At 35.5% G+C, this 27,161-nt stretch overlaps 1 protein-coding gene across 2 annotated transcripts in view; it reads right to left on the bottom strand.

Annotated features, from left to right (window-relative positions):
• mys (position-specific antigen beta subunit myospheroid) overlaps window positions 1–26,309 on the bottom strand; it is a 137,035-nt gene extending 110,726 nt beyond the window's left edge. For both annotated transcript variants that reach the window (XM_069827428.1, XM_069827429.1), the window contains exon 1: window positions 26,152–26,309. The gene's annotated coding sequence lies outside the window, so the exon portion shown is untranslated. The remainder of the gene's footprint in view (window positions 1–26,151) is intronic.
• Window positions 26,310–27,161: the final 852 nt, after the last annotated feature.

Consider the following 27,161-nt stretch of genomic DNA (forward strand, 5'->3'; position numbering starts at 1 on the left):
ACCATCAAATTTTGTATTTCATAATGTTGTATTTACCTCGCATATCTATATTTTTGCTGTACTGTAGTTTGAAGTCAAGTCACTGCAGCTATCTACGAACGGTCTATGTTACTTCTACAATGTTCTTTGAATGGTTGTATCGTGGACCATAGTTGTGTTCCAGGACCATAGGTATGGGAAATGACGGTAATGAATTTCATTCTCTGTATGACTAACATAATATCACCGTCTTCTGTGGCCGAATTAACAAAACAGTACCTGAACAAATTGCACTTTAAGAAGGGATAATTATGTTTAGGAAGTAGGCTTCAGACCAATATACTGTAGTTTTGTTAATTCGGCCACAGAAGACTGTGATACAGTAGAACTTGGTTATAATGACCTCGTTTTGTGCGACACCTCGCCTATAAAGTCAGATATTCTGTGGTCCCAACTAATTCCCCATAAGACATATGCTTTTCTACCTTGCTTAATACGACAAAGGTATATGCGTCTACCTCGCTTATAACGTAGTTTTCAACCTCAGTTTGGAATAAGATTTTCTAAGAACCAAAGTATTTTAAGAAAAATATTGTGTTGAAATCTGCAATCTGGCAAATTCTTTACTGTTCCCTTCTCTCACAGACCTCTGGAATGTAGTAGATTCCCCACCCCAGTATAACCAGCCCGAATTTATGCAATATTAGCGGTACCTGCGTGCAGTCCGTTTCAACGGGAAGTTTTTACCAAGTGCAGGCATTTTAACGCAGTATGGTCACTATAAAAGAAGTGAGTGACGCTTTACAACCCATAAGAATATTGTGAAAATATTCTATGAAGCTAGGGGAGGGAGCAGTGAAATTGCAACTGAAATAGTGAACATAGAGCGTAATTTAGAAAGTGTGTATTGGGCAAGTAGGAGACAACAGAGTAAAATGACTGATTACTTCACTTCTAAGTAAAATAGTTTGTTGAGTACTGAACAAACTGTTTTAATACAGAATACTGTAATTATAATTGTAGGCCTACATGTATTTTATTATGTTCATGGTAGGCTTAAAAGTGAATACATAAATCTAAAATAAGTCTAATTAAGTTTGTCATTTTTCATTTTCTACCTCACTAGATTGATAATATGAATCTCGGTTACTACGACACTCGTTTATAACAACATAATTTTTAAGGTCCCTTGGATGTCGTTATAACCAAGTTCTACTGTATTATGTCAGTCATACAGAGAATGAAATTCATGACCGTACTTGGTATATAAGCGGAGTACGAAGAGAAATAACTGTGCGTTAGTTTAGCCTAATATTTTTTTGTTCTACATGCGAAATGATCACATTCATCAGATCATCACTACTGAATCACTTTAGTTTAAACATGACGAATGAATACTCCCCACTGCTAAAGACACACACGCTTATTAGTTATTGCACGCTAAACACTCAATCCCGCAACAACGCCTGGGCCCACGCCTTACCTTGACGTCGTCAGTAATTAACTTGTATTTGCACAATCTTATCGCAAGAATGCAGACGAAGTGCAAGAGGCACATGAACTCCAGCTACGCGTTTTCCTAATAGCCTATACCCCAGCAAAATACTGTAACTTATATGGATTCAATGAATTGATGCAATAGGTTAGTCTTTAGTATTTTAATATCCAAATGCTAATTTACACGTAACCAAGCTGTATGTAGCCCTGTAGTACATGTAGGTCTGGACGAAAACGGCAGTGAACTACTGTTACAATTTGTAGGCCTACAAAATTCTCAGAGGTATTGTACGTAACAAGACATCCTTCTGATGAGAACAAGTCGGTAATGAAATTATTCATATGATGTAACGAGCATTAAGTCTGCAATGAAAGTGCAATAGTGACGTTGCATTAACTTGTTTCATTTCTCTAGGCAAGAAAAATGTCATTAATAATATGGCAGCCGCGGCGAAAATGCGACTCACGAGCACATTGTGGCTCGCAGTGCATTTCTCTCGCTTCCTACCTACAACCCCCACCCTCTCACTCACTGGAGTCAAACTCCATTCTATTTGTATTTGTCTCGGACCTGCGAGTGGCGTATCGTCGCAATATCTCTCTCGAAACCATGTACCTCTATAAAAACGAAAGTTTCAAGTAGGATGGGAGGATGCATTCTTTTGCTTACAATATGATGAGAATATTAAATGTATGATTTGTTCACAAATATTACTAGGAAAACGGTTGTATAACATAAAACGGCATTATAAGTTACTACATGTTACTGATGAAACATTAAAAGGTTAAGTATTATTATTATTATTATCATTATCATTATTATCATCATCTCTGTACGTCGATTCTTTTACAGCAGATGTACGAATAATGCGGTTAGATTTTCAATTTAAACTCATAGATTTACAATGTGACGTTAAATGAAAGCTAGATGTAAGGACTTGACAGATATTGAACTTTTCAAATCTTTGGAAAAAAATAAATATCCGAAGCTTCGTTCTTTCGCTTGCTCTGTTGAAGCCATGTTCGCTGTAACTTACGTTTGTGAAAAATTATTTTCAACAATGAAAATAGTAAAAATCAAATTTAGATCACGACTGACAGACAAATACCTTCGTGATCAACTACGATTGCAGCAAGTGACATAATTCCTGATTTTGAAACTTTGTCGCAGAGACACTCTGAAGACAGTTAATTTTAGGTTGTGATAATGTGTCCTATGTTTTCTTGTTCATTTCTTTCTTCGTTACACGTCCTAAACATTAACTTCCCCTTCGGTTGTCCGCCTCCCTCCATAGGTGCTATGCACGTTGCAGCTTACACAGTGGCTCGGCGCACCATGACCTTTTCGGCACGGCTGTAATATGCAATCATTCGTAGGCCTACTTAATAAACCATAAAGGCTATATTTCTTCAATCTAATATAATCTTTTCTAATGAGAAAAGTTAATGATCTCAAGTCCAAAGCCTACCTTAAACTGCGCACGCACACACACACGCACACTTACACTCAAAATAATTTCCTGCCTCTCTGAACGCATTTTGTATATCTGCTTTGGTAATGTTTCGCCAACAGTTTCAATCTCTCTTTCTCGTATGTCTAGCTAAGGCTTCTTCCTCCTATCGTCATACCTTTATGTTGCCTTCATTTCTAAACTACTCTTTCTACTTATTCGGATACATTTCAACACAATCCATTAACTTTTTCTACACAATCAAATGCCTAACACATTTTATCCATTTTGATTATGTAATTTGGACTTTACATAATTAATAAAAAATACTGTAAACATATTCATTATGCAACTAGTTAAGTAATGATACTGCTATTACTGTACTCCAACCACGAGAAAGTCTCTGCGGAATGAGACGAAGCGGGGTAATGCTGTGAATGAATGTTGATGTCATAAGGTCACACACGTGGGTACTCGTATCTCTATTGGCTAGCTCTCACAGTACAAACAATAACACTGCTATACACATTTTTAGACTACCCTAGTTACAAAATTAGATCACTGTTAATCTCCTGGTCTTTTAATCCCTCCATACAGGAAATAACATATGCAGGAGAGCGCATGGTTTTTAAACTGACGTTATAACGATAATATTATCTATCTACTTCGCTCCAATAGATGACGCAATAGTAAGCACATTCCTTTCACGGTTGATCTCCTGGTTGGAGAACAGTACCATTAAACACATTCATTACCGAACTAGTTAGGTAATGAACACTTTCTACATTTCTGTTGGAACACCAATCTTCAAATTTTTTTATTTTCCAGTTCATATCTTACGCGAGATTTTCATGGTACTAAACATTTAATTGCAGGATTTGCAGCATTTTCAATATCTAAATCCTTGTTTGAACTCATTTTAACAATGTACGTTTATTTCTCCTAGTACTGCTGTTCTTCTGTTATAAACAAACACCTATAATGTTCAAAACTAATAAAACAAATTAATCGCCGCTCCCAAGAAGAAACTAATAAAAATACAATCGCCTCTCCACAAAAGACATGTTCAAAACTAATAAAAATAATACAATTATTGCTTTTATTAAAAACAATATTTTTTATCAAAGTACATAAAACGTTGTACGATATACTTATCGCAACTTCATAAATTACAATACTCTCTCTACTGGTTATCAAACTCGTAATATGAAACTTTACGATACTGATATCGTAAATAACTGTTACTTTATTTACCTCTTCTCATTATCGCATTACTAGAATGTTTGTCTCACCTGACAAGACTTCAGTGATCCAACAAACCCCTTTTCATCTCTACAATTGTTTATATTCATCCCACACAGCGCCTCTAGTGATCCTCACGTCTATATATTCAACAGACTTTCACGACTTCTCATTGTCTGTTACATTGTTATAAGAGGAAAGCAAGAAAATCCTACGTATTATTTAACAGACTTTAATTAATTTCTTTCTTTAGTACTTTCTTACAGAAGGAAGATTGTTGATTTTCATGGATTATTTTGTTGTTATTTTCTTAAAAAGAGGTAAATAAATCCTAGATATTAACCGATTTTCACGGCTAATTTCCTTATAACAGTTTTTTTTACGATCCGATACTTTTTGCCGATGATCAGGTTTTAATTAGAGCTTCTGAAGATGACCTACAAATGGCAATATTTAAATTAAACAAAATTAGCAAAGAAAATAGCTTAACTATATAGGCTACTAAAACAAAAGTGTTAGCATCTAGAGGATTAGAAACAATTAGAGCCAAAATCGTGTTGAATGGAAGAATGATAGAACAAATTAATACTTTTAATTATCTGGGCTGCAATATCTCATATGCAAGAAAAGAAGATTTTTACAAATAAAATAAACAAATTTAATTATTTCTGTGGGGTAATAAAAAGAACTTTGTGCGAGATCGTGCGTATTTGCTTGGTTTCCGCACAAAACCAATCCGCGGAAAGTCTAAAATTCCACATTCAGTATTCCCAACCTAACACACATAACAATTTCCCTCTTCTTACCTCTTAAGTGACATATTGATTTTACTGCTTTAGGCTTTTAACATATTAGTAATAATTATAAATTGGAAACTTACCATGCAATTTCACCTAAATTGCACTGTTTATTATTGTTTTTAAAGATTTGCAAAAATTAAATAAACTCTACAACTCCACTAAACTTACTGCATTCGTGATGCAAGTAACATTAAGGAAGCCGTGAAAAAATCTACAAGCTTCCAGACTCATCATAGACTGGGGGGAAAAAAGACAGACGTATATCACGGCCTGCTGGAGTATAGTAAACACAGAAAACATTTTAAAGCAACAATGTTGAAGATAGATATGTTTGTTTTCCAAATTTGCAATCATTGAACAGAAACCAAGATGGAGATTTCATTGCAACTAATTAGAAATTCCTCTTTCAGGTATGTAATAAACGATCTTCGCACAAAATAATGTACGATACACGAGCGGTATGTTTTCTTTCAATTCTCGGAAATTAAAAAAGCTCAACTACGTTTCGCTTTTTTAAACTTTTCCTCGAACATGAAAACTTCAACATACCGCTCTTGTAACGCATATTACTATTAAAATACACTAGCAAAGAAACAAGATTAAAATTTTATAAAGTTATGGCAGTCCCTATGTTGCTGTACGGCTCTGAATTCCTGACTCTTACTAAATCCGAAGAAAAAAGAATCGGGGTGATAGAAATGAGATTTTTGAGGAGTATAGCAGGTTATACTCTCTTAGACAAGAAACGCAATGAAGACATCAGACTAGAACTGAATATATTCAATTTAATTGAAAAACTCATAGAATATAGGAATAAATGGAAGCAACACGTTGAAAGAATGACTCAAGACCGTATTCCTAAATTAATATTCGACTACAGACCAACTGGTAAACGAAACATAGGTAGACCCAGGAAAAGATGGCTTCAACAATTTTAAAATTTATATACTTCATGAGGCCGGAACGAGCCAAACAAGACTTAAACCATGTGGCTGATGACGACAGTTTTTTTAAAAAGGGAAAAAGAAAGAAACTGGAATAAATACATTCAAAACAAAACAGATTCATAAATCAAATACTGGGTGTTCAGTTCAAAATGTATCATGGCTCGCTGTATGCCGTCATGTGGCTAGCCGATGAGCCTAGAGAATTCAATCTTCCTACACTTCCGCAGAAGTGTATAACCTAAGAGGCAGAAAAGTTGCTTAGCAAGTACGGCGTTCATTCTGAAGAGTACGTACCGATACGTACGGTAACGCCGGTAGTGGCAGAAATGTGAACTGTTTGGAAATACGTACTGTCGGGATATGGGGAGAGGGTTAAGACGATTACTTACGTATTTGTTGACATTAACTTCGACGGTCAACATGGACACGGAGCATTTGATTTGTGTTGTGGAATGTTACCGTACGCAACCGATGATAACAAATACCCTGCGTACGACTTGCCGGCGCAAAACACAGTTCGAAAGAGGTTATGGTAGCACACAGACCGTACAGACCGCCATCTGTTGCTACGACGTTCAAGTTATACCGTACACGTTCTCAAGTTCAGATTGAAGAACGCCTTAAATAATAGGCAACTTCTCTAACATATAAGCTGAAACTCGCTTCAAATCGGTGACCCAACAACAGTGACGTCATGACACACTTTGAAATGAACACCCAGTAGATTCAACACTTGCATAACAAGGGAGCTTAGAATGCCAAAACTCAGACGAAAGACACATTAAATGGACGTTGCGAACTGAGTTTCTGTTATAAGAAGAAGAAAAGGAGTCTGAGGAAAATGAGGACGAGGTAGAGATGGTGGATGAGTAGGAAGAGCAGAAGAACCATTCGAAAGAGACTCTTAACTATGCAAACTTGTTTTTTTTTTTCGATTTAGAGACGCACAAAACTAGTAGAAAGCAAGAAGCTAATGAATAAATTACAAACCTTGACCGATTCTGAGAATACTAATAAATGTTGTCATTACTTAAGCACAAGTTCACTTCAGAATGTATGCGAGGCACTTTAGAAATACAAGCCGTACATGAAAACAGTCGTTATATACCCCAACAGACGTTACAAAAATGCATTTATACGCATATCTTACGTAATTTCATCCCGAACCATTCAATTTTGATTCCATTTTAATAACTAATTAATACGCCTAGTTTTGATGGTCCGTAAAGCTTTTGATCGTGGGTTCGAATGCCACCAAATAGGCCCCAAAGTTTGTTCTGTCTGTAACGTTCACGTGAATGATTATCATGTACTCATTATCATGGGAGTCCAAAGATGATTTTGTGTGATATAATACTGAAGGCACTTTAATTGGGCGCAGATGCGCTACTCGTTTCCATCATACGGCCCACAACATAGTCGTAAATTAATCATTGCTATTCATAGACATTTCGCAGCACGCGCTACGAGCGTACTAAGCTAGCACCGGCTATCCATTGGTTACTGGTACAGAATTCAAATCATATCCTATCGCTAACACTGGTTTATGAATACGAGAAACGCTGATCATCCACCGGAAACCCGCGCTAAAAATGTCTATGAATACGGGAGAGTAACTACTCATCACTAGAGACAGACGAAACACATGAAATTTCACATTCTATATCATTCCTGCTACAATTCATATTTCACAATTTCTTAGTAAAATTTTCATATTTCATAAAAATCTTCATACTTTTTTTTTCTTCATATTTTGCAAAACTCTTTCCTCACAGGGTATTTATTATTTTTTCCTTACGTGCACTAAATTTCCACCTCTGGTAGCTTCTGAAATTGAGACTGTAGGGATGAATCGGAGGTAAATTATATTAACCCTTTGATTTCTTTATCATTAAAACAAGTTGACTTTTCATGAGTAACAAATTTAAATAATTGATTAAATGGCGATCTTAAGGCAGCGAAGTTCGAGATGACGCCGAGATCCAGTAGGCTCTGAGGTTGGTGTGAAGAAGCACCGAAACAGCTGTAAGCCGCACATGCTTACACAATTGACACGAGTAAGATCACCATTTAATCAATTATTTATATTCAAGTGTTAAAAGTAGTGTACGAAAGATTCAACATGGATCAAATTTAAATCGATTTCTTTTCATTCAAAAATGCTGATGATAATATTCGCTCTTCTCTTTTGAAAAATACTGGAAAACAGTGTGGTACAATCGTCCCAAGAAAAAATGGTCGGATACTTGAGTCAAAATCAAAGTTTTAACCGCGGTTCACTCGATGTTGATTCGAAGGATGTGGCCTCTAGCCTCCTAATCGATAAATCGATCATCGAGAGTTAATTTAATGTCATCACTCGATAATCTTCTCAACGCCATCCATAGTCTAATAGGTAAAATTCTGGTCTGATGTGCAGATGATTGGGGTTCAAATCCCGGCTGGAAATTTTGTTATTGTGCAATTTTTTATTCCCTGTGATTTATTGTTTCTAAGTTAATGCCATTTCTTTTGTTGTTGTACGGCAACCATACACAGACGAGTTTTTTTAAATACCCTAGAACTAAGCTACACTGGTAAAGTCTTTTCAAAAACAGGACCATATCCTGAAATGTCCTATATATATACTGGGTGTTCATTTCAAAGTGTGTCATGACGTCACTGTTGTTGGGTCAACGATTTGAAGCGAGTTTCAGTTTATATGTGAGAGAAGTTGCCTATTATTTAAGGCGTTCTTCAATCTGAACTTGAGAACGTGTACGGTATAACTTGAACGTCGTAGCAACAGATGGCGGTCTGTACGGTCTGTGTGCTACCATAACCTCTTTCGAACTGTGTTTTGCGCCGGCAAGTCGTACGCAGGGTATTTGTTATCATCGGTTGCGTGCGGTAACATTCCACAACACAAATCAAATGCTCCGTGTCCATGTTGACCGTCGAAGTTAATGTCAACAAATACGTAAGTAATCGTCTTAACCCTCTCCCCCTTTTCCCGACAGTACGTATTTCCAAACAGTTCACATTCCTGCCACTACCGGCGTTACCGTACGTATCGGTACTACTCTTCAGAATGAACGCCGTACTTGCTAGGCAACTTTTCTGCCTCTTAGGTTATACACCTCTGCGGAAGTGTAGGAAGATTGAATTCTCTAGGCTCATCGGCTAGCCACATGACGGCATACAGCGAGCCATGACACATTTTGAACTGAACACCCAGTATATATATATATATATATATATATATATATATATATATTAAAACGCGTTCTCAACGCCTTGGAAGAACTGCATTATGTACTTCCTGTAGAGTTGCCACTTTCTTTTCAAGAAAAATACGAGAGACTAAGGATTCGACAAAATTTCACACAGAAAACTAACAAATTATTCAGTTCCGTTACTTAAAAAAAGCCATTCTACGCAGTGGACTGAAATAAACTGATGAGAATCCTGAAGAAAATAGGTGTGGATTGGAAAGAGAGGCGGCTGTTCAGTAATCTTGATATGAGACGAGTCAAAGTCAGGACAGGAGAAGAAATGTCAGATATCACCTACCCTGTTCAACATCTACTTGGAGGATTTAGTGAAGAACTGTTTTCAGAACATGGGAGGAGTGATAGTAGGAGGAAGAACATAGTTCATAAGATGAGCTGATGATATGGCGTTGTTAGCAGAAGAAGAGACGATACTAAGGGATATGCTACAGGAGCTAAATGACAGCTGTGAGCAGTATGAGATGAACATAAACGCAAACAAGACGAAAAGTAAAGAAGGTGAGCATTCGAATACTAAATGAGGCAGTGAAGCAAGTGGACAGCTTCCAATACATGAGCTGCTGCCAGGAAGTCAAAAGGAGGATTGCAATGCAAAGGAAGCTTTTAATAGAGAAAGGAGCATCTTCTGCGAACCTCTGGAAAAAGAACTTAGGAAGAAACTAGTGGAGTGCTTTGTGTGGAGTGTGGCAATGTATGGAGCAGAAACACTGACATTACGACGAAGTAAAGAGAAGCGACTAAAAGCATCTGAAATGTAGACATGGAAAAGAATGGAGCGTGTGAAATGGACAGACATAATAAGAAAGGAAGCTGTGTTGGAGAGAGTGGGTGAGGAAAGAATGATGCTGAAACTGATCAGGAAGAGAAAAAGAAATTGGTTGGGTCACTGACTGAGAAGAAACTGCCTACTGAAGGATGCACTGGAAGGAATGGTGAACGGGAGAAGAACTGGGGGCAGAAGAAGGTATCAGATGATAAACGACATTAAGATATATGGATCATATACGGCGACTAAGAGGAAGGCAGAAAATAGGAAAAATTGAAGAATGCTGGGTTTGCACCGAAAGACCTGCTCTTGGGAAGAAAACAATGAATTAATTAATTCTACACTTCGGGAGCTAGGCTTAAATTAAAGAGTAAAAGGTAAAAAGGTAAAGGTATCCCCGTAACATGCCATGAAGACACTTGGGGGGCATGGAGGTAGAGCCCCATGCTTTCCATGACCTCGGCACTAGAATGAGGTGGTGTGGTCGGCACCACGCTCTGACCGCCTTTTACCCCCGGGAAAGACCCGGTACTCAATTTTATAGGAGGCTGAGTGAACCTCGGGGCCGTTCTGAAAGTTTGGCAACGAGAAAAAATCCTGTCACCACCTGGGATCGAACCCCGGACCTTCCAGTCCGTAGCCAGCTGCTCTACCAACTGAGCTACCCGGGAGTATTTTGAAATATAATTTTTCATTTGTAACAAAGCTAATGCCATTTAAAGGTCTTCATGTTGTAAATGTTCTACAAAATGTAACATTTTTCTCTCCTAATTCTTATGTAAGCGTATAACACGTAATTGGAATATGCACGTACTAATTCAGCATAATAAACAGAAACGCTGGGGATTAGGTAGTACAGTTTAGAGTTTCTTACTGGTTACTATAAAGTAGAGTGTGTTATTTTCTGTTTGACTCGCATCTGTATATAATGAGATGTGTTTACATTATGCTTGTTCGGCCCATTTCACGTCCTACGCTCGTACATTCTACCTCTTCTCTATACTATTGATGTCTACAGGGTGTTTCAAAATTAACGCATAACTGCAATTAAAACTGAATGAAGGGATTTTGGGCAAAAAGCTCATATTTCCATAAAATACTCCTTCCTAAATATAAGGTTTCGCATATCTGAGTTATCATTCAACTTTAATTTCAATTATGCGTTACTTTTTAAACGCCGTGTATACTTACACGTCACAGTAAACTTCAAGGTTAAAGCACTGTCTAGTATATACAGTCACGAAGCTTGAGTTGTGAGGGTGCTAGGAACAATAGACTGTGCAGGTACTATTTTGCATTGTCTGTAATGAGGCGATATTAGCGATCCTAGTGGTTAGCAACTATCTATGGATGCATATTTACTACGTATTGAGCTTCGTGACTGTATATACTAATTGTGGTTAAAGTGTATTTTCCACGACATAACTTATACAGCTGCGGAGAGCCGCTTAACGGCAAGGAAATAAAACGGATGCACTGCAATGTAAATAAAATGAGATACAATTACAATAGAGGTCCTGCACATACAATTTCATGTGTACAATTGCTGGAGCACGCAAGTTTGTCTGCTGACAGTCAATTCAAACCCACTCTGGATACACCGCAATCTGTTTTACCGCTACTCGAGGACATGCCTTGCCAGAAGGGCTATAATACTACAGTCTAGTATACAGTCACGAAGCTCAATACGTAGTAAATATGCATCCATAGATAGTTGCTAACCACTAGGATCGCTAATATCGCCTCATTACAGACAATGTGAAATAGTACCGGCACAGTCAATTGTTCCTAGCACCCTCAAAACTCAAGCTTCGTGACTGCATATACTAGACTGTGATAATACCTTCTTGTGCCTTGCCCCGACGGCCAGCCATCACATATGGCACAAACGAACATGGGAAGGAACACCACACTTGTTACAGCTGACAAGCCTACTTCTAAAATTCGGCCTCGTCTCCAGCAACCATAGAGGTATTCTACAAAACAAAAGTACAGATAAAAGTCCTTCTAAAGTAAAAAGTTTTATTTATTTATATTTTTTTTTCGCATTTTGCAACACTAATTAATGTATCAAGGGCGAAATGAAGACGTTTATAGCGAGGGCTATGGTGATGCTGCCAAGGACCTCTGGCCCGAGGTTTAAACAGAAAAATTCGCTAAAGGTTCATATATTATTTTATGCTCGACCATGCCGAAATGTAGTAATTATACACCTGGTAACAGTCCTTTAATGCATGTCATTAAAGTACACCTACTCATTAAAGGTCAGGTCTTTCAGCCAATGACGACTCAGGTTACAACTGTTCAGCCAATGACAGGTCAGCTTTCTACCGTTATAAAACCGCAAGTATCGATTATTCCCGGATATGCAATCGAAAGAGAATTAGCGAAAAGTCACGGAGGCTGGAAATCCAATACTGTCGCAGAAGGTTATCTTCTGTTACTATAATAATTTATTTATTTATTATTTTGCTAATAATTGTAACATAAAATATAATATATACAGAAAAACTTTAGCTCGCCCCTGAAAGAGTAGAACTCGTGCTCATGGGCGGATTCCTGAATTGAAATTAATAATTATACAATACAATTTGTCTTATGTCTACTGTGCAATTGTAGTATATAAATTTAAATTTACAGTTTTTCAATTTTTATAAAATCCATACGTAACTTTTTTTAATTTAATACTAGAACTATTAGAATTGACAAGATTAGGATATCTAAATATAAATTTGTTATATATTCCTGGGCCTAAATTACTACTATGATTAAATACTGTAACAGTGTTGCAATTAGCGTTAATTGTAAATAATATTCAAATAAATTCAATTTGTCATCTCGTTTTTCAATGTCTAATTCAATTTCAAGGTTATATCAAAACTAATGTTTATCTTACTCTAAATTATATCAAGGTCGTCGACATTCGTTTCCCGGAAAAATCGCGCTTGCGCTCGTTTCATAAACATCCTCGCGTCTTAATTACTACCATTATAGGCTCGTTGCATAATGTACTATTGTGGCTCACTAATCCATAATTTAATAAATTAAAACTTTTTGATAAGAGTTTTAAGTTAGAAATTCGATTTGTGTTTGTATGTCTTGTTTAGCGTGTTTTGTTTTGGTATCTAGGGACTGTGTATACTAGTAAAAAAAAAGAATATGTAGAATAAAAATTAATCGTTGAGGGAGGCCATGCATGACGCTACTATTTCTTTGTTGTTAAGTTACCAGTCTCTGAATTTAATAAACAATGTTCTGTTATGTTGGAAATGACGTCGGGATCGGTTGAAACGGAAATTCCTTTTGGAGTTGTTATTAAAGCCAAACAAGCTGAAGATAAGTTGTTGCCAATTAAATCTAGATATATTTTTTGGCCCTAGGGCCTATAAAATTTTTTTATGTCTGCAAAAGTACAAAGGACTGTATTATATATATATATATATATATATATATATATATATATATATATATATCGTATCCATGGAGAAATTGAACAATTATGGACTAGTGAGCCACAAACATACAAGATTTGTATATTAGCAGATTTTTTTTTTTTTTTTCCGTTGTTGGTAACTCTATAGCATATTAGATGCTTTATGATTGTGCTAACAGATGGAGTTACTTGTCAACAATGTGACGCTGAAACGTGTGTTCAGGTTACTGCCCAGCGACAGTCCTGATGTATGATGTTTCATGGTTGTCCTAATACTTAATAAACAATTGAATGCTGTGATTAAAAATAAATGACAGCGGATTACTCTAGAGACAAAAGTAATTTCGAAATAATCTTAAAACTGCATCTTTTCTCCTAGTATTTCAAGCAATACTGGGAAGAGTGGTAGCACGTAAACAGGAAGCAATCAGTCTAATTAGAACAGCCCAAGTCAGCAGCTTTCGTAAACAACGCTCTTTGAGCGGTCGTATTTTCATCAATATTTCGCCACATTTCACAATTCGAAGTAAAACTTTTCCTTGTGAATTCTAATGTAGCGATGTTTTCTAACGATATAAACACATTTACCACGGGCATTTAGCAAACGGAAATACTGCAGCCATGTTGAAATTATTGTATTAATTAAATCGCACAATTCAGGGTTTTACAAATTACCTATGCCTATTTACAGTACATAATCGATGTGTATGAAGTTAGAAATTACGAAATGAGTTATAAAAAGATTCAGTAAAGTTCAACAAGATATTTCTGGAGGGACAATTAAACCAAGTGCTCTGCTTTGGTTTAAATTGACTTTCCCAAGCTCCCTCTCCATGAGTTATCTCACTCCATTCCAGACACTGCAATCTCGAGTCTAGTGCTTTCAGACGTAGCCTAAAGTAAGGTGGGAGCACAACGTGTATTTAAATACGTGAGACGCAATTGACCTTATGTTTTTATACATCTCGATTACACAACTTTTTAACACTTACGTTTTTAGTAGACTAGGGTCAGAATTATGTTCAAAAACTAGAGTGGAGGATAAAATGGAGGAAAATATCACGCAATTTTTCTATCGGACCTTTTAAAAACATAAAATAAGCAACAAAAATAACTCGATCCTCCAAATTTAATTAAAAATGACGGGACGGGAATGTAAAATGTTCTATTGCTACACGATCTATTCTCTTAATTAAACAACCAAACAACTTTACGAACAGGTCGCCCATGACAGTTATTCGAGAAAAGCAGTTGGAAATCGAGGAAAAAAAATATATAAATTCTTTTTAGATACTTCCTAGTTCCTACAATGACAAATGTTTCTCCGACGACACAAGCTTTAAGGGCTAAAGAAAAAAATATACAGTATGTTACCACGATCATTCAAATAGGTAAATGTTAATATTACACATTTGCATACAGTACAATTCTATGCGCTAGACAAAACGAAACACTTAAACCTTTCAAAGACGGAACTTGAAACGTCATTTCATGCTTAGGGGAGAGTCGGGTAGTATCGGACAGTGCGTTTCTTTCATCTACCACCATATGGTAGTACCTGAATGACATGGTTACGTTTCTCTATGCGACATCACAGAAACGTAACCATGTCAATCAGGTACTATCATCGTGTGGTAGATGAAAGAAACTCACTGTCCGATATTACCCGATATCCGATACTACCCGACTCTCCCCTATACAGGACGAACCGTAAGTAATGTCATTAATTTCAGTTATTCTTTGAGATATTTAAAAAAAAAAGAAGTTTAATACAATTTTCCTCGTTTTTGCTTCTTTTTCGAGAAAAAAATTGTTTTATATTAAACATTTCATAGCGTGTTTTGGGGACGTCATTGATTTTAATTCCCAATATGCTCAGTCAGTTTAAGAGAGCAGTGTATTATTACAAATTTTTGAAAGGATTTTAGTTTTGTTCTTTAAAAGTGCAGAAATTCGATCCGAACAAATGCAACATTTTAAAATTCCTTTTCAGAACAAATAATTTTTATCTAGGAAAATAGGCAAAACCGAAAAAAATATATATTAATCTGTTTTCTTTAAAATATCTCAAAGAATAACCTTACACAATGGAAATTCTTAACTCTAACTCATGTGTGAGGGGTGATTTTTTTGTTCCCACTTTTAGAATAATTTTACATGCATGACAGAAATACTACTAAATAACATTATCTTCGAATTTCATCGGTCAATTATTTGAAGCGGAGTTGTCAATCTGTTTACAATTGCTTTTATCATTTCCTCGCTCAGAGATAGTCATAGAAGAAAAAAAATAGCGCCAGTCTTAAAACATTTGTTCTCGTCACTTTTATTGTGAACAGTTTTAACACGGAAACTTCCAATAGGCTATATCTCTTTAGTCTCAAACACATTCTACTAATATCATCTCCGGTGTACCAAAATTTTACCGAGAATCGTCAACTTTTCCCCACTAAACTACTTTTTGGTGTTACTATGTTATCCAAATTAGAATTACTATTTTAAATTAATCTCATTCCTAGTTCTGGTAGGACAGATTGGACCTCCTTTGAAGCAAAGTAAATTCTATGCACTTAAAAACAAAATGAACTAAAGGAGGTCACAAAACACTGAATTGGAGTTAAACGTACATTAACGTTCAAAGATATCTTACCTAAAATTTGATGATGATCGTGTAAGCGAACTTTCTAACCACAAGATAAGTCACAACCAAAGATATAACAACAAATTTACAGATTTCCACAACTGTAGATGTTTTCAATATCCAAGATGCCTAGAGTTTTAATATCTGCGGTAAAATGTATGTTCTGAAGCGCTATTTCCATTAAAAAAACGCGGTGTTTTATTGAATCACTAGCTTTCACGAAGTGATGACATCACTGATTTCCATGCATTTCCTTTATTCCCTCTTATAAAGAACGTTGCTTTGGCAATTGACCCCACTCTTACAAGATGTGAATCGTTTAAGAACGAAGCAAGTAGTCAGATCCAGACGAAAACGAGTCAGCGAATGCTAGGGTCAATTGCCAGCGAATAATAATAATAGTAATAATAATAATAATAATAATAATAATGCTTTATTTTTTTCTGGCGGAGTTAAGGCCGTGAGGCCTTCTCTTCCACTCAACCAGAGGATAAAAAGGAAATACATGATAATATAATGTTAGTACAACAGAAAGTTAAAGGTATACCTAAGACAAGATCGAAACAGAAAATATGCAAAAGCCAGATGATTATCGAACTTAAATACGTACTTATTTAAAGTAAATGACAAATTAAATTACATAATTATTTTATAAACTAATTACAATTGTTCTAATATACAGGGTGTTAAAAAAAAGTATCCAATATTTTAGGAGGTGCTAGTATGCATCAAAACAAGAAAAAATGTCTCATAAACATGGGTCCTACAACACATACTTTCTGAGATCTGAACACTTGTTCATAGGAGGTGCTCAATTATTGGTGTACGACGTACAGTACGTGACCATTTCAATGTACAGACTGGGTGTCGGCAAAACTATTAAGAAAGTCATAAATACATGAAAAGGTTCGATACTTTGATCCTGTTATGAATTCGGGTGGTCCCTAGCTGGGTTACAGGGGCGGCGCCAGATGTGCATGGAAAAGATGGCGAGAAACACCACGTTCATAGTGCCTTAAAACCCTCTTTTGTTGTTGAGAGTAGAGTGGGAAGTCGATAGACGGGTAGAGTAAATAAATGTCATAAAATGTCAGTATTGGGAGAAAAAGTGAAAGGCGATTGCCACGTGTCATTTACAAACTCTGAAATTTTCGGCTGTAATGTGATACGCAATTCGTTTGAATTTTATTTTTTCTTCTGTCTTTTTTGAAGGACCACAAGGGCAGACCTCGAGGACCACATGTGGTCCGCGGACCATAGTTTGAGAAACGCTGCCTTACGTCGATGTAGATTTTGTTATTTTGACAGTAAAAAATTAAAGAAATGCAATTACGGATCAAAAAAATTCAAATCTAAATATGTGATTTAAAAAGTTCAAGGGAAGTTGAAACCCGGTAACCCCCCCCCCCCTTGCGTACGCTCTGAAGATTATCAATCTATTACATGTGTGATGAGGGGTATAATCTAGGTTCTACTCTAATATGAAATAAACAGAGTTATTAAGAATCACGAAAACACTAATGTGAACTAATTAAACATAAGAAATAACGTGCGAATCTAACGTAGACCTAATCGTCATACAAATCTGCAGAACAAACTCCTTCCAGGGTAGCAAAGTCGCACGCCCCCATGACGCTGGAGTCAATACGTCAATCATTATTGCGAGACAATAATTGTACACCCATTCATGCAGTGATGACGTGATCTCGACAAAGCTAAATGGTTTAATACTCTGGAAATATGACCCATTCACACAGAAAACTATGAAGTTAAAGACAATGAACACGATTGTCAAGGATACAAAAGCCATCCGGAATGGGGCATGGCGATGAATTCCAAACAATGCTACGGGGGGGAGCACTGTACCCCTGGGAATGGGTGGGTCCCTTCAGACTTTGTAGACTGGCGTCAGGAAAAAAAAAATTACCGCATCCACATTCTCGGCGTGAATTTAAATCAGTGACATAAAATTCAGCAGACACTTCACAAGCAACGGATATTTTTTCCCCTACAACACGACTGTCAAAACCTTTCACAATCAAACACACACATCTCCAGAAAAGAAGGCAGAGAGCCATGTTACAAATGACCAACTGCCAATTCTTAATCAGCTCACGATTTCTTAACAAAGGCACGAAATATTAAGGATTTCACTTTAAGAAAAAAGCATTGAGCATATAGGGCTACTCCATCAAATAACCAGTTACCATAGAAACGCCTACCTACAATAACTTATACAGGGACATCATTTTATTTTTACTTGCATTTTTATTGTAGCCTACCTGCATTTCTGAATGTACTTCACTTCCACCCCTTCACTAATGTCCTTGCTCCCGTCAGACACACAAACTTACGGCCGCTCTTGCATTCGAAGTCTTCAAGCAGTGAAGTAAACACTGCAGTGTATAGTGTGTTTCAGAAATATGGTTGCGTTTTCTATAGAAGAAAGAATCTATATTAATAATATCGTACTAAAAAATTATATTCAAGAAACGATGAATTCAATTTCAGAGAATATGCTTCAAAATATTTTTAATAATATGCGTAAAGAATTGAAGCCTGCATTGTAATGAACGGCAACCATTTTCAGCAACTTATTTAAAAATTCAGATTAGCTTATTTTGAATTGAGGTGGCTAGAAGCAAAGGAATGCTAGTGACATTTGTAATAACATGAGTTAAGTGCATCCAGTGTAAGCTAAGGTATCTAAAATTTTAGTGGCAAAGGGATATTTTAATCGCATCGCACATTAACATTTAAATAAAAATTTCACCGATTTTACGAAAGCTTAAATAGTTTAACTCCATTTTCTCAAAAGTAATTTAAGTGCACTTACTGCCCTTTACTTATGACCCCCTCAATTTAAATGCACTCTCTATATTGTATGTTAACATCGATAATTAATATGCTAAATAAAGTAGACATTACATAACGAACATAGCCGCCTGAAAAGTTGAGTTTAAAAAAAAAATGTATATTGATAAATTCCGTAAAAGTGATAATCAAACTGAAAATCGTAATATCGTATTTCCCTACAACATAAATGGATACACTACTTTTCTCTCCTCCTATACCTTGTAAAATGATTTGTTTACATATTGCACTAGTAACATCAAACTCCTGTAATGGAAGGGGGCAACAGTGTTTCCAAGTATAGCCAGGTTAATGTTAAAAATGTTGGTAAAAATAAAGTGATGTCCCTGTACATAGCTTGTACAATGTATTAAGCAAGGCCCATAAAACCAATGCTTTTTCTTAACGTGGAATCCTGTAAGGTACAGTAACACAATTACACAAGAATTTAGTGTGCTTTATGATTTGACAACGCTGTCTTGAACTGTCAAGGTTCTATGCAAATTCAATCAAATTACAGAGTGGAAATTTCATCTCTACAACATTTAATTTAACCATACTTTGCTCCATTTGAACTGGGTAGAAGAACGCTAAGAAATACTTACTCACTGGCTTTTAAGGAACCCGGAGGTTCATTGCCGCCCTCACATAAGCCCGCCATTGATCCCTATCCTGAGCAAGATTAATCCAGTCTCTATCATCATATCCCACCTCCCTCAAATCAATTTTAATATTATCCTCCCATCTACGTCTCGGCCTCCCCAAAGGTCTTTTTCCCTCCGACCTCCCAACTAACACTCTATATGCATTTCTGGATTCGCCCGTACGTGCTACATGCCCTTCATCTCTTTGTGAAGTGCTTGTGCAAAGATTTGCCCTATGCTACCTGCTACGCAGTTACAAAATAACGATATTATTGTGCTTTGAAGTAAGCAATTTCTGAGAGACGAATATTGTCGGAATCTTTAGTCTGAGTTTGTATTAACACAAAATAATAATTAATATCAAGTATAACCGATTAATTTTAGTCGACTCGATTAACTATTTTAATCTATTAATCTTATAACAGAAACTGATCGATTAATCGATTAAATCCCACAATATTAGTAGGCCTATAACTCATAGTAATAACCACAATTTAGTATATATAGTCACGAAGCTTGAGTTGTGAGGGTGCTAGAAACAATAGACCAGAGATGGGCATCGTGCCTCACTTGAGAATATGTGCCTCACTGACCTTCACAGAGCTTATTATCGCTCTGAGTGACATCTTCACAGTCCCCGTTCCTCCCTTACGCAGCTCCTAGGCGTGGACAGGTTCTATACCAGTTTCATAAGCATTATCAGCGGTGGCATAATGGCATTATCAAAGCTGTGTGTACTCGTTAGAAAACGATTATTTCATGAGAAATGGGAGGAAGAGTTTTTTTTTTTTGCTGTTTAGAAGGGGAGAACATACGATGTACGTTATGCTCGAAAATCCTATTAGGCATTAATACATTTAATATACAACGACATTGCTCCTTATGTCATAAAGAACATGTTGAATTAGAAGGCAAGACAAATTAAATGTTATTTTTTCGTACTATTCCGAAGAAAATTTATGATCTTAACATTTGCATAGTATACTAAATACGACATTATACCGTAAACACGCTGCATTAAAAGGTACGAGGAATTAAATGTCTGTACGTATTATTTCCAAAAGAAATTTATAAAAAAAATATCAAATGCGCGTAGAAAACGAAATATGATTTTCTGAAATTATTTTAGGTCGAGAACGTGCAAATCTATTATAAGTAATCTTGATAAACGCCAGAATATTCAAGAAAATAAACGTAGACAACGTGATGGAATATTATTGGCTAGTTATGCAATTTCTCGCTTGTAATATAAATCAATTCAGCTACGGAGAAACAGTAAAGAGGTTTATGATTAAAGCTGCCGAATTAATTTGCCAAATTGAATAAAAGTTTTTTCGAATCTCTCACGTTAACCAAGCGCTTTCCTAATAATTCGCCACTGACCGCCTTAGCGTTTACGATAAGGTGACGCAGGTCACAGCAGTTTATATTTCCCATCCTACTCTGCAGTCTCCTCTCCTAGTAAACAAACTATTTCAAATCGAGTGCATCACTTTACCGAAAACTGTGCCCATGTATGCAATAGACTGTGACGGTACTATTTCGCATTGTCTGGAATGAGGCGATATTAGCGATCCTAGTGGTTAGCAACTATCTATGGATGCATATTTACTACGTATTGAGCTTCGTGACTGTATATACTAGACTGTGATAATAACCTACTCCCACAAACATTTCAATATTGCGAAACACGAGGAAAGAAAGTAGTGCCAACATTGATCATTTGCACCTACTCAGAACACTCTCAAAGTAACAACAACGCTAGTACTTCCACTGGGCTCGGTTTATCAGCTAACTGCTGACACAACTGAGATGCGTTTGAAAGGCTAAAAACGGCGGCAGTAACAAGGCCGAAGTTCCTATAACAGACAGTAGGCCTACTAATTTTATCAAATAACAGCAGAAGGACAAGTGACAAAAGAATGTCGGCAGAACGACTTCATCACGCTTCTTTGCGTTTGATGACTCAAGCACTGGTTTCATCCCGAACCTGAATCATTGCTCAAATCCTACTCAGAAAACTGACAACTCCTTCCTATGACATCAGAGATGCTTGCAATACCACAAATTGGGACGGAAGCAATGCAGTCATTCGCTGAGACATCAGCGTCTGTCTGTTTCGGGGAAGTTGCAAGATCTAATCATGGACACAACGAAGAGGTTCTCCCTGGAGTTCATGCTACGGTATCACAATGTCAGTAACATGGAGACTGGGATCAATTTATTTATTAGTAGATTATAACCGATGCTGTCAGTCAACCTACAATTTTTTAATGAATGGTATGGGGAAGAGAAAATGTTACCCATACGGCTTATGGGTAACTAGTATCCCTGATCACTTACTAACAAATTGCTCAGCCTAATAGGCTTTGACGGCAACAACTTTTATCAATTTCACTATGCTGCCACCTACTGCATAAGAAGTCACGTTATAATTCCCATTTGAATTGCATGGAGCAACTGTACTTCCATCTAGCGGTAGTTCCCAATCGACGGTGGCGATCCTGGTGATTGTTCTCTTCCACATGTTACCGTTTTTAACATGGGGATAGCCAATCCGTTATATATGTGATCAGGGCTAGTACCTATGTTTTGTACTTCGAGATGTATCTTTTTACACCGAGATCTGTCTGATCTTACATCAACTCTTGCTGTTCCTATAATTTTATTGAAAACTTCTGTCAATACGGCTTGCCATAAATGACAAAATACAGCGAAAATACAAAGAAAAATTTGACAGTATTTGTTAATTTAGAGAAATGAAGAAACCATACATTATTGGGAAATTGTTTAGAACGACATATCCACGAATTTAGTTTTCTTTTTCGAAAAACTTTAATCTTAGGCCTCCTTTTCAAAAAGAAAGTGAAGAAATTGCTCGGAAATGTTTATTTTAAACTATTTTTCACTCCCCACAAAAAAAGATGTATTTTCACAATATTAAAAAAACTCAATTTGAAATCTGGTTAGGCTAGTTTTTGTTTAACTCAGTTGGGTTATATTTATACAATGAAAAGTACGGTAGTTGAAAATACGCATGTAAGATAAGTTTATTTACGTTCTCCTTCAAAAATTGGTTTAAAGCTGAGATGTAACAAAAAAAAATTGTGAAAAAGTGTTTTTTTTTTCCTTTGTGAAATGAAAAACAGTTGAAAATGGGGATTTTCGATTTTTTTTACTTTCTTTTTTGAAAAGCAGGTCTAGAATTGAGGTTTTTCGCAAAAATAAAGACGAAAATCGTGAATATGTCGTTCAAAGCAATTACATTTGTATAGTGAAAAGTAGTTGAAAATACGCATAATTACGATAAGTTTATTTACGTTCTCCTTCATAAATAGGTTTAAAGCTGAGATTTAAAAAAATTGTGAAAACATTTTTTTTTCTTTGTGAAGTGAAAAACAGTTGAAAATGAGCATTTTCGATTATTTTCACTTTCTTTTTTGAAAAGCAGGTCTAGAATTGAAGTTTTTTTTTTAAAGAAAGACGAAAATCGTGAATATGTTGTTCTAAACAATTACCCATTATACTATTTATAAAATATTTTTTCACGTGTGATTTTTTCATGTTCATAAACATAAATGATCCACTTCTACAGAGCTGGAATCCAAAACCAAGATTAATAACACTACACACTTTCTTAAGAAATAAAAGCTGGCGTATGCCCTAGTACTACCGTCTTCACAGGGCCAGTGATGACAGAATATATTAATTTTGGACTGTATCAGGCCCCTTAGAGTCATCACTATTCCTAGACTTGTAATCAAGGAGTCCTTGCAAAGCTGACAATGCCAAAAATGAGAATCTCTCAGCCATTCCATAAGATGAAATTTAATAAAGTAAGTTAATCCCAGTCTGCATTCTCATATGTTTGGAACATGCTGTAGCGATATTATAAATCCATAGTGGGCGAGGGTTAACGCCCAAACCTTTCCTCTTCCCAGTTCCACTTGCCCGGAGTAAAACCCACGCCTGTTCCCTGCCTTCAGATCAGAAAACAAGATCTTGAACTGTTTTGGCTGCGAAACGATTCGGTTCCTATTTTCAAAGATTTAGGATCAAAAGTGCAGAAGAATCTCTGTGCATATGCAAAGACAATCAGACTGTTGAACATTTGATTTTTCGCTGTCCAATGTTCGAAAGAAAAAGACACTTTTTAAGATATCATATCTCAGACTGCAATTTAAATTACTGCACACCCCTTTACCATTTACTTAGGAAAAAATGTTGTTATAAACAATTCACAGAGTTTATACACCACATCCACGCAAGACTTTAGCTATTAAGTGTATGTAAATTAATGATGATATAAAATCCTAATGCATTATCTAAAACAAGGTGTCTCTCTTTGGGACATAATAATAGTAATAACAACAATAACTATGTTTGTATTATAGATTTTACTATTGTTCAGTATTTGATGACAGGTATATAGTTTGTAACCGTAAGTAATTTTGTTTTTATTTCTTTACTATCGCAAACCACCTATATAATAGGTGTTTAATTTGTAACTAAGCCAATTTTGTGCATTATCTCTTTACTACTGCTTAAAATTATGTATAAAATCGCAAATTTATGTAATATTCTTGCAATCTCTCTACACCTTCGATTATAATTTCTAATTTTATTTAATTTTGTTTTAACGGAATGGAATTATTGCATAACGTATTTAGTATTGTTTACTGTCTATTAATTAATGTATTTATATTGTAACTATGACTCATGCCTACTATTACTTCTTTAAAATTGTGTATTATCTCTACAGAATGTACTTCACATGTAACAAACTACAACCCTAATATACCAAAGGTAAAATAGGGGTTCAATATTTGGATAATAATAATAATAAACGATAGCATTTAATGTAACGCTATTATCGAACTATACCATGAAGAATTTTATACAACACGTCCCGTCTTTCTTTCTTTCTTTCTTTCTTCTAACCATGTGCTTATATAAGGAATTATCATAGCATGAGAATCATGATATGTCGGATAGAGTCTTGCCGGAGACATTTTACTTTGTGAGCAACAAATCTCAACACAGGTGTAAGGAAAGAAATCCTTAACTTACTATTCTGTTGCACTTGTGACTATTACAAATTATTTCGATTTTAGCTACAATGTAGAAAAAGAAGACAGATTACAATTATGACTATTAAAATATTTAAATGCATTTTCACAATCTTCAACGATTAGGTTTTCTTCTATTCTTTCCCATTTAAATGAAGGCGAAGCTAGATTCAACTCTCGAAACGTTGTTTTCTACGTTTCAAAAGTAATGGGAAAGTCAAATTTTCAATATCTTCTACTTAAATGAGTCATCACTGCTTTCTCCCTTCTTGTAAGTTGTATTTTGCAAAATGAAAACTTTGAAACTGGCCTGAGAATATGAATTAATGTCAAAAATACTTACACATCAAGAAAGAATTTACAATTAATACTATCCCCCTTACTTTTTTCATTGTCCATACTATAATCATTTTAGAATCATAAGAATAAGTTACATTTTTTTCGCCAATTCAATTTTTACTAAGACTTTGATTTTACTTAACGTTTGGCAAGTTTATACATAAATAATTAAAATGCAATGTTCAAAAATCAGTTCACAAAAATTTTTAAATAAAACTGCTCGTGATTCATAATTAGCCTACATATGCAACATTACACATGCTTCCGAATTCAGTAGACCCCATCGGTAGTAATATTTATGAACAAGTATAGTTAATAAATTCAGTACCTAATCAGAAATGACACTGAATATAAATGCTAATAACAAATTATGAAGGAACTGATCCACTAGCAATCTTTACGGAATATATTACACTACAAAAATAACACATTAAAAGTCTGTATTAATGGCTCAATCTCAAGAAACTACATAATATGTTAACTGAAATACGCTGAATTGACACCTAAAATTTAATGCACGTAATATACTATATTAGCTATATGACTGAAAAGAAATACACACTAATATCTCAATAATCTTATCTTACTTTGTAATATTTGAGTACCTCTCAACCACATCACTTGAGATAACACTACCACAAACATCCGATATATCAACCTAATTACATTTTTCCGGTCATTCAAGTGCTATTATTACCCCACTGCCTATTACACCTAACCTATCGCTGAAATGAATTTGTTTGTATCTTACTACTTAGTTAGCCTACAATAAAACCACAATGACATCTGTTTACTATGCTGGTAAATGATTTGAATGAGAGCATGGCAAACCTTTGTTATTGAAATTGATTTCATAAGTTAAATTTAAAACTTGCAATGCACTTCTATATTGACTAAATAGGCCTACCAATGTGGACACGAAAATTCAGGCTGACATTAATACATGCTAAGCACATTACTCCTACAATTATTAATACAATTTCACTTAGGCCTAATGAAAAATAATCATTCCATGATCAGGCATGTACGCTCAACGGCAACTCTAATTAATAAATTTCAAAGCTTAGTATCTTCCTCGCATATTACTCCTGACAATGTCATTGTTACGAAATGTCGACCACTCCTACGAAATTACAACCAAGACATTTAATACGATATGACTGTTTATGACTTGTAAAACAATATTCTACATTAATACAAATTTGTACTTCAACTTACTCAGCTTCGTGATGAACGCTATGCAGACTTCATGTAAAACAACACTTCAATTCACCTCACTTCACCACACAACCACTCTCACCGTCCTTACCTTCCCACAAACTAACTTTACTTATTACCGAAAAAGGAAACCGTATTCCTCCTCCGTGAAATGACTTACTCTGAAGGAAGTGACGTCACATTCAAAATGTCAGAGACTACCAGAGAGAAGCAGCAAGTGGTGTGGACTGTCTTCACAGCTATAACCGTTGCTGTGAACAGATCTCTCGCTCATATTTTCTTATATCACTGATTACAAGAATGTTCCAACACGTAATATTAAAATATTTATATCATTTTAACGTTTTGTGAAATAAACCTGCAATGCAAACAAGATCTTCAAACTTAAAATGTAAATGAAAGTAAATAATTAAACTGTCCAAAGTAGAGACAGTGTTCTGCTCACAATTTATTTTTACAACTTTATTTTCAAAGCAAACATTTTCAATATATAATTATAATAATCATTAGGATTACAAATGCTTTGATTTATGAACTTTGACTGCAGTAGTTTTTCTGTAAATTTCAGCTTGATTTGGATACAGTATGTAAATTGTTCACAAGTCCACTGGAAGGTCAACATATCCAAGATGTACAAAGGAACAAGATACCTGCTACACTGCTGCCAGAAGACAAAAAACAAAACAGACGAAATGAAAGAAGTTATACAAATTTTTCAAGAGTACCGTAAAATGGGGTGACTTCGGTCTCTCTGCATATTTATAATAAAATTATTTATTCTAGTGGTTGCTATGAAGCGAATTACAACAATGGCATACCTGCACTACTATTTTATTCCTACTTTCCTGTAAAACTATATCCTTCCATTGTTGAAAAATTACTGCAGCTGCATTCGAATAATTATTCATTATTAATTCACCGCTAATTTAATAAAATTTCAGAAGGTATAGAGAAACCTCCAAGGTTGTACTTCTAGTTCCTTTTCTTTCATGGTACATATTTCATTTTTT

The sequence above is a fragment of the Periplaneta americana genome, chromosome 6, assembly GCF_040183065.1.
Source record: "Periplaneta americana isolate PAMFEO1 chromosome 6, P.americana_PAMFEO1_priV1, whole genome shotgun sequence".
NCBI classification, from domain to species: domain Eukaryota; kingdom Metazoa; phylum Arthropoda; class Insecta; order Blattodea; family Blattidae; genus Periplaneta; species Periplaneta americana.